This window comes from Coregonus clupeaformis, chromosome 18 (assembly GCF_020615455.1).
Source record: "Coregonus clupeaformis isolate EN_2021a chromosome 18, ASM2061545v1, whole genome shotgun sequence".
Classification (NCBI taxonomy): Eukaryota; Metazoa; Chordata; class Actinopteri; order Salmoniformes; family Salmonidae; genus Coregonus; species Coregonus clupeaformis.
In genome coordinates this window covers 49,808,173-49,822,309 of record NC_059209.1, presented here as the reverse complement: position 1 = coordinate 49,822,309, position 14,137 = coordinate 49,808,173, and positions in this window count along the sequence as shown.

The window sequence follows — 14,137 nt, the reverse complement described above, 5'->3', positions numbered from 1 at the left end:
TAAAGCATTTTAGCTTTGTGTCCTCCACATGGTCCACATCTCGGTGGGATTCAGTTTGTGCACCAGCATGATCTCCCTGTAAATGCAGGGGTTGAAGTGTGACACCACCTGACGGAACCCAAAGGTCTTGAAGCCAGAGTGGTGCGTCAGCGTGACATTTAATCTTCTGCAGGCACATGCCCACAAAGACATCAATGAGGAAGAGGTCAGTGCTGGACACTGCCACTCCCAGGCTCAGCCAAACCATACAATTTCCACTGAGAATTTTACAAAAACACATTTACTTGAAAACGAATGACAGCACATTCTGTTACCAAACTTTGGATCTGCACTGTTCTTCAAGTAAATGTGTTTTTGTAAAGTTTCTGTTGAAATTGTTAAAAGTATGGTTTGCTTAACTTTGCAATCATTGGTTTTTGTTTATTTTAAATTGAACATTCTGAGTCTGCTAAATAGTTATTTAAATGGTTACCTTGACTATCTGCATTGACCCTATCTTGCACTGACTCTATGCACACTCACATTTTACATTTACATTTTAGTCATTTAGCAGACGCTCTTATCCAGAACGACTCACAAATTGGTGCATTCACCCTATAGCCAGTGGGAAAACCACTTTACAATTTTTTTTTGGGGGGGGGGTAGAAGGATTACTTTATCCTATCCCAGGTAATCCTTAAAGAGGTGGGGTTTCAAATGTCTCCGGAAGGTGGTGAGTGACTCCGCTGTCCTGGCGTCGTGAGGGAGCTTGTTCCACCATTGGGGTGCCAGAGCAGCGAACAGTTTTGACTGGGCTGAGCGGGAACTATGCTTCCGCAGAGGAAGGGGAGCCAGCAGGCCAGAGGTGGATGAACGCAATGCCCTCGTTTGGGTGTAGGGACTGATCAGAGCCCGAAGGTACAGAGGTGCCGTTCCCCTCACTGCTCCATAGGCAAGCGCCATGGTCTTGTAACGGATGCGAGCTTCAACTGGAAGCCAGTGGAGTGTGCGGAGGAGGGGGGTGACGTGAGAGAACTTGGGAAGGTTGAACACCAGACGGGCTGCGGCATTCTGGATGAGTTGTAGGGGTTTAATGGCACAGGCAGGGAGGCCAGCCAACAGCGAGTTGCAGTAGTCCAGACGGGAGATGACAAGTGCCTGGATTAGGACCTGTGCCGCTTCCTGTGTAAGGCAGGGTCGTACTCTCCGAATGTTGTAGAGCATGAACCTGCAGGAGCGGGTCACCGCCTTGATGTTAGCGGAGAACGACAGGGTGTTGTCCAGGGTTTCAGCAGGGAGGAAAAAGTGACAAAGAGCTTCCTAGGGTTAGAGGCAGATGCTTGGAATTTAGAGTGGTAGAAAGTGGCCTTAGCAGCAGAAACAGATGAAGAAAATGTAGAGAGGAGGGAGTGAAAAGATGCCAGGTCGGCAGGGAGTTTAGTTTTCTTCCATTTCCGCTCCGCTGCCCGGAGCTCTGTTCTGTGAGCTCGCAATGAGTCATCAAGCCACGGAGCTGGAGGGGAGGACCGAGCCGGCCGGGAGGATAGGGGACACAGAGAGTCAAAGGATGCAGAAAGGGAGGAGAGGAGGGTTGAGGAGGCAGAATCAGGAGATTGGAGGGAGAAGGATTGAGCAGAGGGAAGAGATGATAGGATGGAAGAGGAGAGAGTAGTGGGAGAGCGAGAGCGAAGGTTGCGGCGGCGCATTACCATCTGTGTAGGGGCAGAGTGAGTAGTGTGGGAGGAGAGCGAGAGAGAAAAGGAAACAAAGTAGTGGTCGGAGACATGGAGGGGAGTTGCAGTGAGATTAGTAGAAGAGCAGCATCTAGTAAAGATGAGGTCAAGCGTATTGCCTGCCTTGTGAGTAGGGGGGAACGGTGAGAGGGTGAGGTCAAAAGAGGAGAGGAGTGGAAAGAAGGAGGCAGAGAGAAATGAGTCAAATGTAGACATAGGGAGGTTGAAATCCCCCAAAACTGTGAGGGGTGAGCCATCCTCAGGAAAGGAACTTATCAAGGCGTCAAGCTCATTGATGAACTCTCCAAGGGAACCTGGAGGGCGATAGATGACAAGGATATTAAGCTTAAATGGGCTAGTGACTGTGACAGCATGGAATTCAAATGAGGAGATAGACAGATGGGTTAGGGGAAAAATTGAGAATGTCCACTTGGGAGAGATGAGGATTCCTGTGCCACCACCCCTCTGACCAGATGCTCTCGGGGTATGCGAGAACACATGGTCAGACGAGGAGAGAGCAGTAGGAGTAGCAGTGTTTTCAGTGGTAATCCATGTTTCCGTCAGCGCCAGGAAGTCGAGGGACTGGAGGTTAGCATAGGCTGGGATGAAGTCAGCTTTGTTGGCAGCAGAACGGCAGTTCCAGAGGCTGCCTGAGACCTGGAACTCCAGGTGTGGGGTGCGTGCAGGGACCACCAGGTTAGAGAGGCAGCAGCCACGCGGTGTGGGGCGTTTGTGTAGCCTGTGCAGAGAGGAGAGAACAGGGATAGGCAGAGGCATAGTTGACAGGCTGTAGCAAATGGCTACAATAATGCAGAGGAGATCGGAATGAAATGAGCTAAACATCAGGGAGAGGAGAGAGCAGGGCCCTCTCACCAAAAACTTCTACCTCAGAAACTATAATTGTTTCACTGAACCACCCGAACAAAAACTCTACCAACTTCCACCTTTAGAAATTAGAATTGTTGTGAACCACAGCGGTTCAATGTTTAAAGGAATAGACTCAACCCACTTTATTCAGCTAGCTAACTATGACACCATAGCTAACTAGCATGCTAGCATCCAATAACACACCGTTTAGCACCAACACTTGGTCACAACAAACCACCAATAGTGTGTTAACACACTAAGCAGATAGTTCGTGTCCGTGTCTAGTTCCTATCATAACGCAGCAATGATTAAACGTTGGCTAGCTAGCACAAATATATTGTATTTTAGCTACTACAGTACAGTTAGCTGGTCGTGTTGGCTAGCTAGCAATGGCCACTGTGTTGACTTTGTTTGAAGAACGGCTAGCTTCGTGCTACCCCCGGCACCGCCGAAAAACAATGCCAACCTACAGTAACTACCCACAACAGCCCACGATGCCTAGCTATGACGCCATAGCTAACAATACTCACAATACTATATATACACACTATATACACATACACTACACTGACACTCCCACACACATTCACATACACTATACGCACACACACACACACACAACCCACACATTCTGATACAATCCGCGTGCGTGCACACACACATACATACACACAGATACTTTCACACTCAGACAATCGTTTTCAGGTCTTGCCATATATTTTCAAGTAGATTTAAGGCAAAACTGAGACTTGGCCACTCAGGAACATTCACTGTCTTCTTGGTAAGCAACCCCAGCGTAGGTTTGGTCTTGTGTTTTAGGTTATTGTCCTGCTGAAAGGTGAATTCATCTCCCAGTGTTTGGTGGAAAGCCGACTGAACCAGGTTTTCCTCTAGGATTTTGCCTGTGCTTAGCTCCATTCCGTTTCTTTATTATCCTGAAAAACTCACCAGTCCTTAACGATTACAAGCATACCCATAACATGATGCAGCTGCCACTATGCTTGAAAATATGGAGAGTGGTACTCAGTAATGTGTTGGATTGGATTTGCCCAAACAACATTTTCTATTCAGGACATAAAGTGAATTTCTTTGCCACATTATTTGCAGTATTACTTCCTTGTGCATTGTTGCTCTACAGGCTTGCATCTTTTCATTCTGTCAATTAGGTTAGTGTTGTGGAGTAACTACAATGTTGTTGATCCATCCTCAGTTTTGTCCAATCACTCTGTAACTGTTTTAAAGTCATCATTGACCGCATGGTGAAATCCCTGAGTGGTTTCCTTCCTCTCGAGCAACTGGGTTAGGAAGGATGCCTGTACCTTTGTAGAAACTGGGCGTATTGATACACCATCTAAAGTGTAATTAATAACTTCACCATGCTCAAAGGGATATGTCTCCTGAGTGGCGCAGTGGTCTAAGGCACTGCATCGCAGTGCTAACTGTGCCACTAGAGATCCTGGTTCGAATCCAGGCTCTGTCGCAGCCGGCCGCGACCGGGAGACTCATGGGCGGCGCACAATTGGCCCAGCGTCGTCCAGGGTAGGGGAGGGAATGGCCGGCAGGGATGTAGCTCAGTTGATAGAGCATGGCGTTTGCAACGCCAGGGTTGTGGGTTCGATTCCCACGGGGGGCCAGTATAAAAAAAATGTATTCACTAACTGTAAGTCGCTCTGGATAAGAGCGTCTGCTAAATGACTAAAAATGTAAATGTAAAAATGGATATTCAATGTCAACTTTCTTTTTTTTTTTACCCATCTACCAATAGGTGCCCTTCTTTGCGAGACATTGGAAAACCTCCCTGATCTTTGTGGTTGTATCTGTGTTTGAAATTCACTGCTCGACTGAGGGACCTTATAGACAATTGTATATGTGGGGTACAGAGAGATGAGGTAGTCATTCAAAAATCATGTTAAACACCATTATTGCACACAGAGTTAGTCCATTAAACATTATTTTATTTATTTATTTTAGTCATTTAGCAGATGCTCTTGTCCAGAACGACTTACAGGTAGTGCATTCATCTTAAGATACAGTTGAAGTCGGAGGTTTATATACACCTTAGCCAAATACATTTAAACTCAGTTTTTCACAATTCCTGACATTTAATCCTAGTAAAAATTCCCTGTTTTAGGTCAGTTAGGATCACCACTTTATTTTAAGAATGTGAAATGTCAGAATAATAGTAGAGAGAATGATTTATTTAAGCTTTTATTTCTTTCATCATATTCCCAGTGGGTCAGAAGTTTACATACACTCAATTAGTATTTGGTAGCATTGCCTTTAAGTTGTTTCACTTGGGTCAAACGTTTCGGGTAGCCTTCCACAAGCTTCCCACAATAAGTTGGGTGAATTTTGGCCCATTCCTCCTGACAGAGCTGGTGTAACTGAGTCAGGTTTGTAGGCCCCCTTGCTCACACACGCTTTTTCAGTTCTGCCCACAAATTTTCTATAGGATTGAGGTCAGGGCTTTGTGATGGCCACTCCAATACCTTGACTTTGTTGTCCTTAAGCCATTTTGCCACAACTTTGGAAGTATGCTTGGGGTCATTGTCAATTTGGAAGACCCATTTGCAACCAAGCTTTAACTTCCTGACTGATGTCTTGAGATGTGGATATAGATACTTTTGTACCTGTTTCCTCCAGCATCTTCACAATGTCCGTTGCTGTTGTTCTGGGATTGATTTGCACTTTTCGCACCAAAGTACGTTAATCTCTAGGAGACAGAATGCGTCTCCTTCCTGAGCGGTATGACGGCTGCGTGGTCCCATGGTGTTTATACTTGCATACTATTGTTTGTACAGATGAACGTGGTACCTTCAGGCGTTTGGAAATTGCTCCCAAGGATGAACCAGACTTGTGGAGGTCTACAAATTTTTTTCTGAGGTCTTGGCTGATTTCTTTTGATTTTCCCATGATGTCAAGCAAAGAGGCACTGAGTTTGAAGGTAGGCCTTGAAATACATCCACAGGTACACTTCCAATTGATTCAAATGATGTCAATTAGCCTATCAGAAGCTTCTAAAGCCATCACATCCTTTTCTGGAATTTTCCAAGCTGTTTAAAAGCACAGTCAACTTAGTGTATGTAAACTTCTGACCCACTGGAATTGTGATACAGTGAATTATAAGTGAAATAATCTGTAAACAATTGTTGGCAAAGTAGATTTCCTAACCGACTTGCCAAAACTATACTTTGTTAACAAGAAATTTGTGGAGTGGTTGAAAAACAAGTTTTAATGACTCCAACCTAAGTGTATGTAAACTTCCAACTTGAACTGTAGCTAGGTGGGACAAAAACATATCACAGTCACAGTAAGTACACTATGTGACTTGTTAAGGAAATGTTTACTCCTGAACTTATTTAGCCTTGCCATAACAGAGGGGTTGAAGACTTATTGACTCAAGACATTTCAGCTTTTCATTTGTAATTAACTTGTCAAAATTTCAAAAAACATAATTCCAGTTTGATATTATGGGTTATATTGTGTGTAGGCCAGTGACCAAAAAATCTCAATTTAATCAATTTAAAATTCAAGCTGTAACACAACAAATTGTGGAAAAGGTCAAGGGGTGTGAATACTTTCTGAAGGCACTGTATCTGGTACTGGTACTCCCTGTATATAGCTTCATTCTTGTGTATTTCTTTGCTCTTGTGTTACTATTTTTGTTATTCTTATATATTTATTTACTCTGCTTTGTTGGGAAGGGCTCTTAAGCAAGCATTTAACGGTAAAGTCTACACACGTTGTATTCGGCGCATGTGGCAAATAACATGTCACGGATTCAGCCGAGGCTGCTCCTCCTCCTTGCTCGGGCAGGCTTCGGCGTTCGTCGTCACCGGAGTACTAGCTGCTACCGATCTATGGTTCTGTGTTCTACTTGTCTTGTCTTGATTGTTCACACCTGGTTCCCATGAGTATTGATCACTTCCCTATTTAACCGTCTGGCTCCCACTGTATGTTGTGCGTGTTTGTTCATGTTTGGTTGTCGTCTGGTGAGCGGGTTTGTTTCCTCCCTGCGTGGAGGTTGTTGTTTTACGTTACCTACGAGTAAAGTACGTTTTCAATTAGCTCTGTGTCCTGCGCCTGACTTCGTCCGATCGCATCACACTGACATCCTGACAGAAACACGCACATAAATATGGAGTCAGCAGGTACAGTGGGGAAAAAAAGTATTTAGTCAGCCACCAATTGTGCAAGTTCTCCCACTTAAAAAGATGAGAGAGGCCTGTAACTTTCATCATAGGTACACGTCAACTATGACAGACAAAATGAGAAAAATAAATCCAGAAAATCACATTGTACGATTTTTTATGAATTTATTTGCAAATTATGGTGGAAAATAAGTATTTGGTCAATAACAAAAGTTTCTCAATACTTTGTTATATACCCTTTGTTGGCAATGACACAGGTCAAACGTTTTCTGTAAGTCTTCACAAGGTTTTTACACATTGTTGCTGGTATTTTGGCCCATTCCTCCATGCAGATCTCCTCTAGAGCAGTGTTGTTTTGGGGCTGTCGCTGGGCAACACAGACTTTCAACTCCCTCCAAAGATGTTCAATGGGGTTGAGATCTGGAGACTGGCTAGGCCACTCCAGGACCTTGAAATGCTTCTTCACGAAGCCACTCCTTCGTTGCCCGGGCGGTATGTTTGGGATAATTGTCATGCTGAAAGACCAAGACACGTTTCATCTTCAATGCCCTTGCTGATTGAAGGAGGTTTTCACTCAAAATCTCACGATACATGGCCCCATTCATTCTTTCCTTTACACGGATCAGTCGTCCTGGTCCCTTTGCAGAAAAACAGCCCCAAAGCATGATGTTTCCACCCCCATGCTTCACAGTAGGTATGGTGTTCTTTGGATGCAACTCAGCATTCTTTGTCCTCCAAACACGACGAGTTGAGTTTTTACCAAAAAAGTTATATTTTGGTTTCATCTGACCATATGACATTCTCCCAATCCTCTTCTGGATCATCCAAATGCACACTAGCAAACTTCAGACGGGCCTGGACATGTACTGGCTTAAGCAGGGGGACACGTCTGCACTGCAGGATTTGAGTCCCTGGCGGCGTAGTGTGTTACTGATGGTAGGCTTTGTTACTTTGGTCCCAGCTCTCTGCAGGTCATTCACTAGGTCCCCCCGTGTGGTTCTGGCTCACCGTTCTTGTGATCATTTTGACCCCACGGGGTGAGATCTTGCGTGGAGCCCCAGATCGAGGGAGATTATGAGTGGTCTTGTATGTCTTCCATTTCCTAATAATTGCTCCCACAGTCTTCAAACCAAGCTGCTTACCTATTGCAGATTCAGTCTTCCCAGCCTGGTGCAGGTCTACAATTTTGTTTCTGGTGTCCTTTGTCAGCTCTTTGGTCTTGGCCATAGTGGAGTTTGGAGTGTGACTGTTTGAGGTTGTGGACAGGTGTCTTTTATACTGATAACAAGTTCAAACAGGTGCCATTAATACAGGTAACGAGTGGAGGACAGAGGAGCCTCTTAAAGAAGAAGTTACAGGTCTGTGAGAGCCAGAAATCTTGGTTGTTTGTAGGTGACCAAATACTTATTTTCCACCATAATTTTCAAATAAATTCATTAAAAATCCTACAATGTGATTTTCTGGATTTCTTTTTCTCAATTTGTCTGTCATAGTTGACGTGTACCTATGATGAAAATTACAGGCCTCTCTCATCTTTTTAAGTGGGAGAACTTGCACAATTGGTGGCTGACTAAATACTTGTTTTCCCCACTGTATATACCCTTTGTTGGCAATGACACAGGTCAAACGTTTTCTGTAAGTCTTCACAAGGTTTTCACACACTGTTGCTGGTATTTTGGCCCATTCCTCCATGCAGATCTCCTCTAGAGCAGTGACGTTTTGGGGCTGTCGCTGGGCAACACGGACTTTCAACTCCCTCCAAAGATTTTCTATGGGGTTGAGATCTGGAGACTGGCTAGGCCACTCCAGGACCTTGAAATGCTTCTTACGAAGCCACTCCTTCGTTGCCCGGGCGGTGTGTTTGGGATCATTGTCATGCTGAAAGACCCAGCCACGTTTCATCTTCAATGCCCTTGCTGATGGAAGGAGGTTTTCACTCAAAATCTCACGATACATGGCCCCATTCATTCTTTCCTTTACACGGATCAGTCGTCCTGGTCCCTTTGCAGAAAAACAGCCCCAAAGCATGATGTTTCCACCCCCATGCTTCACAGTAGGTATGGTGTTCTTTGGATGCAACTCAGCATTCTTTGTCCTCCAAACACGACGAGTTGAGTTTTTACCAAAAAGTTATATTTTGGTTTCATCTGACCATATGACATTCTCCCAATCCTCTTCTGGATCATCCAAATGGACTCTAGCAAACTTCAGACAGGCCTGGACATGTACTGGCTAAAGCAGGGGGAAACGTCTGGCACTGCAGGATTTGAGTCCCTGGCGGCGTAGTGTGTTACTGATGGTAGGCTTTGTTACTTTGGTCCCAGCTCTCTGCAGGTCATTCACTAGGTCCCCCCGTGTGGTTCTGGGATTTTTGCTCACCGTTCTTGTGATCATTTTGACCCCACGGGGTGAGATCTTGCGTGGAGCCCCAGATCGAGGGAGATTATCAGTGGTCTTGTATGTCTTCCATTTCCTAATAATTGCTCCCACAGTTGATTTCTTCAAACCAAGCTGCTTACCTATTGCAGATTCAGTCTTCCCAGCCTGGTGCAGGTCTACAATTTTGTTTCTGGTGTCCTTTGACAGCTCTTTGGTCTTGCCCATAGTGGAGTTTGGAGTGTGACTGTTTGAGGTTGTGGACAGGTGTCTTTTATACTGATAACAAGTTCAAACAGGTGCCATTAATACAGGTAACGAGTGGAGGACAGAGGAGCCTCTTAAATAAGAAGTTACAGGTCTGTGAGAGCCAGAAATCTTGCTTGTTTGTAGGTGACCAAATACTTATTTTCCACCATAATTTGCAATTAAATTCATAAAAAATCCTACAATGTGATTTTCAGGATTTTTTTTCTCAATTTGTCTGTCATAGTTGACGTGTACCTATGATGAAAATTACAGGCCTCTCTCATATTTTTAAGTGGGAGAACTTGCACAATTGGTGGCTGACTAAATACTTGTTTCCCCCACTGTACATTCATTTAGTCCGGATCAATGGAGGAACGTGTACAACAGCAGGCGACCATGATCCAGACTCTCGGTACCGCAATGGAGCGCGTGTTGAACACTATGGAACGATGGGAGAGAGGTGGTGGTCCTACACCTCCTCCAACTACACAACCACCCACACCTCTGTCCACCCCTTCATCACCTGGGTCCAGTGGGATTCGGCTCTCGCTCCCGAGGGCGTACGATGGTACAGCTGCCGGGTGCCAGGGTTTTCTGCTCCAGGTAGAGCTCTACCTGGCTACCATCCACCCGGCTCCCTCGGGATACGAGAGCGTGTCCGCCCTCATCTCCTGTCTGTCTGGAAGAGCGCTCGAGTGGGGCAACTCCGAGTGGGGAGGCAGTGTCAGTACGACATGAGGATTTCACCAGCCGCTTTCGGGCGGGATTCAATCATCCACCGGAGGGGAGAGCGGCGGGGGAACGTCTATTCCACCTCAGACAGGGGAGGAGGAGCGCACAGGACTTTGCCCTGGACTTCAGGACTCTGGCTGCCAGCGCAGGATGGAATGAGAGGGCCCTGATCGATCACTACCGATGCAGCCTCCGGGAGGACGTTCGTTGGGAACTGGCCTGCAGGGACACCACCCTTAACCTGGACCAACTGGTGGACATGTCGATCAGGCTGGATAACCTGTTGGCAACCCGCGGACGTCCGGATAAGGGGCCGTCCATTCCATCCCCCAGCACCTCCGACCCTACCCCTATGGAGCTCGGAGGTGCTGCACTTAGGGAGACCGGAAGGAGGGCCATCTCCTGCACCAACTGTGGCCGCGGAGGAAACACTGCTGGTCGGTGCTGGGGAGGGTATTTTAGGAGTCGAGGCGGTAGGCAGAGCACTGGTGGACCGTCTCAGGTGAGTAGGCACCCAACTCACCCGACTCACCCAGAGCTCCCTGTTGCGCATATGTGTATTGATATTGTATTTCCAGAGTTTTCCCCTCATTCCCAGCATAAGGCGCTCATAGATTCATGCGCAGCTGGAACTTTATTGATCATCAGTTTTCCCGTAGTTTAGGGATTCCTATTGTTCCTGTAGAGGTGCCCTTCCCTGTACATGCCTTAGATAGTCACCCTTTAGGGTCAGGCCTGATTATGGAGGTCACAGCTCCAATCTGGATGAAAACGCAGGGGGGTCATGAGGAGGAAATTAGTCTCATTCCTATGCCAGGTCTCCCTACGGCCCTACAAACTGCTGAGGCCCTATTTACACACGTCTTCCGGCACTACGGGGTGCCTGAGGATATTGTATTGGATCGAGGTCCCCAGTTCACCTCAAGGGTCTGGAGGGCGTTCATGGAACGTCTGGGGGTCTCGATCAGCCTGACCTCAGGTTTTCACCCAGAGAGTAATGGGCAGGTGGAGAGAGTTAACCAGGATGTGGGTAGGTTTCTGTGGTCTTATTGCCAGGACCGGCCGGGGGAGTGGTCGGGTTTTATCCCCTGGGAAGAAATGGCCCAAAACTCACTCCGCCACTCTTCCACTAACCTTTCTCCCTTTCAGTGTGTGTTAGGTTATCAGCTGGTCCTGGCACCTTGGCATCAGAGCCAGATCGAGGCTCCTGTGGTGGATGAGTGGTTTCGGCGCTCGGAAGAGACCTGGAATGCTGCCAATGTACGCCTGCAGCGGGCCATCAGGCAACAAAAGGCGAGCGCCGACCGCCACCGCAGTGAGGCCCCGGTGTATGCACCGGGGGACCGGGTCTTGCTCTCGACCCGAAACCTGCCCCTTCGCCTGCCCTGCCGGAAGCTGGGTCGGCGGTTTGTGGGGCCATTTAAAGTCCTGAGGAGATTGAACGAGGTGTGTTATAGGTTACAGCTTCCTCTGAATTACCGTTTTAACCCCTCGTTCCATGTGTCTCTCCTCAGGCCGGTGGTAGCTGGTCCACTCCAGGAGTCTGAGGTACGGGAGGTTCCTCCGCCCCCACTGGACATCGAGGGGGCACCGGCGTACTTGGTCCGTTCCATCCTGGATTCGAGGCGTCGGGTGGGGGGCCTGCAGTATCTCGTGGTGTGGAAGGGGTACGGTCCGGAGGAACGGTGTTGGGTCCCTAGGAGGGACATCCTCGATCCCTCAAGGATTTCCACCGTCGTCATCCGACTCGCCCTGCGCCGCGTCCTCCTGGCCGTCTCTGCGGCCGGTGTCGGCGCACGGCTCCGGGGGGTACTCTCATGGATTCAGCAGAGGCTGCTCCTCCTCCTTGCTCGGGCAGGCTTCGGCGTTCGTCGTCACCGGAGTACTAGCTGCTACCGATCTATGGTTCTGTGTTCTACTTGTCTTGTCTTGATTGTTCACATCTGGTTCCCATGAGTATTGATCACTTCCCTATTTAACCCTCTGGCTCCCACTGTATGTTGTTCATGTTTGGTTGTCGTCTGGTGAGCGGGTTTGTTTCCTCCCTGCGTGGAGGTTGTTGTTTTACGTTACCTACCAGTAAAGTACGTTTTCGATTAGCTCTGTGTCCTGCGCCTGACTTCTTCCGACCGCATCACACTGACATCCTGACATAACATTTGATTTGATTTCAGTCAGTGTCACTCTGTGCCTGTGGAATTGCCGTATATGAAATAGGCCTACAATAGGCTACAGGCGGCAAACTTATTTTGTCTCATACCAAAAGTACGCAGGTCACACATAATTGTGCCTCTGGGGTAGCCTGATCCCAGATACAGTATGTTTGTGCTATCATGTCAGCTGTTTGCCATGACAAGGAGTGGCATGATGGCACAAACAGACTGGTGCCCAGGTTACCTCTGGAGCTTTCTCCACCACAGAATAATACACCATGTTTGTGGAATATGTAATGCTGCGTTTATAACCAAGTGGAAAGGTGGTAATTGCCAGTTGTGATGTCGGAAATACTTGTTTTCCACTTGTTGTGTTACAGCCTGAATTTAAAATGTATAACATTCAGATGTTGTGTCACTGATCTACACACAATACCCCATAATGTCAAAGTGGAATTATGTTTTTAGAAATGTTTTCAAATTAATAAAAATGAAAATCTGAAATGCCTTGAGTCAATAAGTATTCAAACCTTTTGTTATGGCAAGCCTAAATAAGTTCAGGAATAAAAATGCCGCCTCCAACGTCGTTTTAGAGAATTTGGCAGTACGTCCAACCGGCCTCACAACCGCAGACCACATGTATGGCGTTGTGTGGGCGAGAATGGTAATGTCGCAAGGATCTGTACACAATTCCTGGTAGCTGAAAATGTCCCAGTTCTTCCATGGCCTGCATACTCACCAGACAAGTCACCCATTGAGGATGTTTGGGATGCTCTGGATCGATGTGTATGACAGCGTGTTCCAGTTCCCGCTAATATCCAGCAACTTCGCACAGCCATTGAAGAGGAGTGGGACAATATTCCACACGCCACAATCAACAGCCTGATCAACTCTATGCGAAGGAGATGTGTCGCGCTGCATGAGGCAAATGGTGGTCACACCAGATACTGACTGGTTTTCTGATCCATGCCCCTACCTTTTTTTTAAAGGTATATGTGTCAACAGATTCATATCTGTATTCCCAGTCAAGTGCAATCCATAGATTAGGGCCTAATGAATTTATTTAAATTGACTGATTTCCTTATATGAACTGTAACTCAGTAAAATCTTTCAAATTGTTGCATGTTGCGTTTAGATTTTAGTTCAGTATACAAACAGACAACAACCACCTTTTCAACCACATACAGTACATTCTATCACGTTTTGCATGACTGCTGAAAATCAGGTGCCACCCACAAGGAACAACTGTTTGTTTTTGTGGCGCTGTTCAATGGACAGGGCCAAGCAGGAAGGAGATTACCCAACCACTCTGAGGCACAGTCTCCCTAGATCAAATTCTGAGGTGCACAAATGTACATGCCTCTTCAGTGTGCAAAGTTGAGAGGCTATAGTTTTTTTTTTTTACACTGGGACACACTTTGTATATCTTTCCACCGCACAATTATCACACAGACAGATTGACAAGGCAACCTTTTTCAAAGGGGCATGGCTGGCTCCTGCTGCCTGGAAGTGTTGGAGCAGTGAAACCCAACGCTGGTTGACTTTCAGTAAAAAATACCTCACCTCGGTCAAGATTTAAGCCGCTAAACAAACCTAAAACACTGCACACACTTTATTCATCTCCTCTCTGTTTAAAATCCTTGGTTCCTTTTTAAATGGCCTTTACTAGAACATTACATTATTACATTATAATTTAAGGGGATAAAATATTGTAAAGAGATGGTATAATGCTTATGAATTTCTGTACCTAACTTTTTAAACGTTGAATATCTGTACAGAAATAAATTACATTTATGGATACATTTGAAAAGTTTGTGCTTCAAAACATTTGCAGGAGCTCACATGAAATTACCCTTTCATAGTACACAATTTTTTTTATGAATTTTGTTTTATTCTC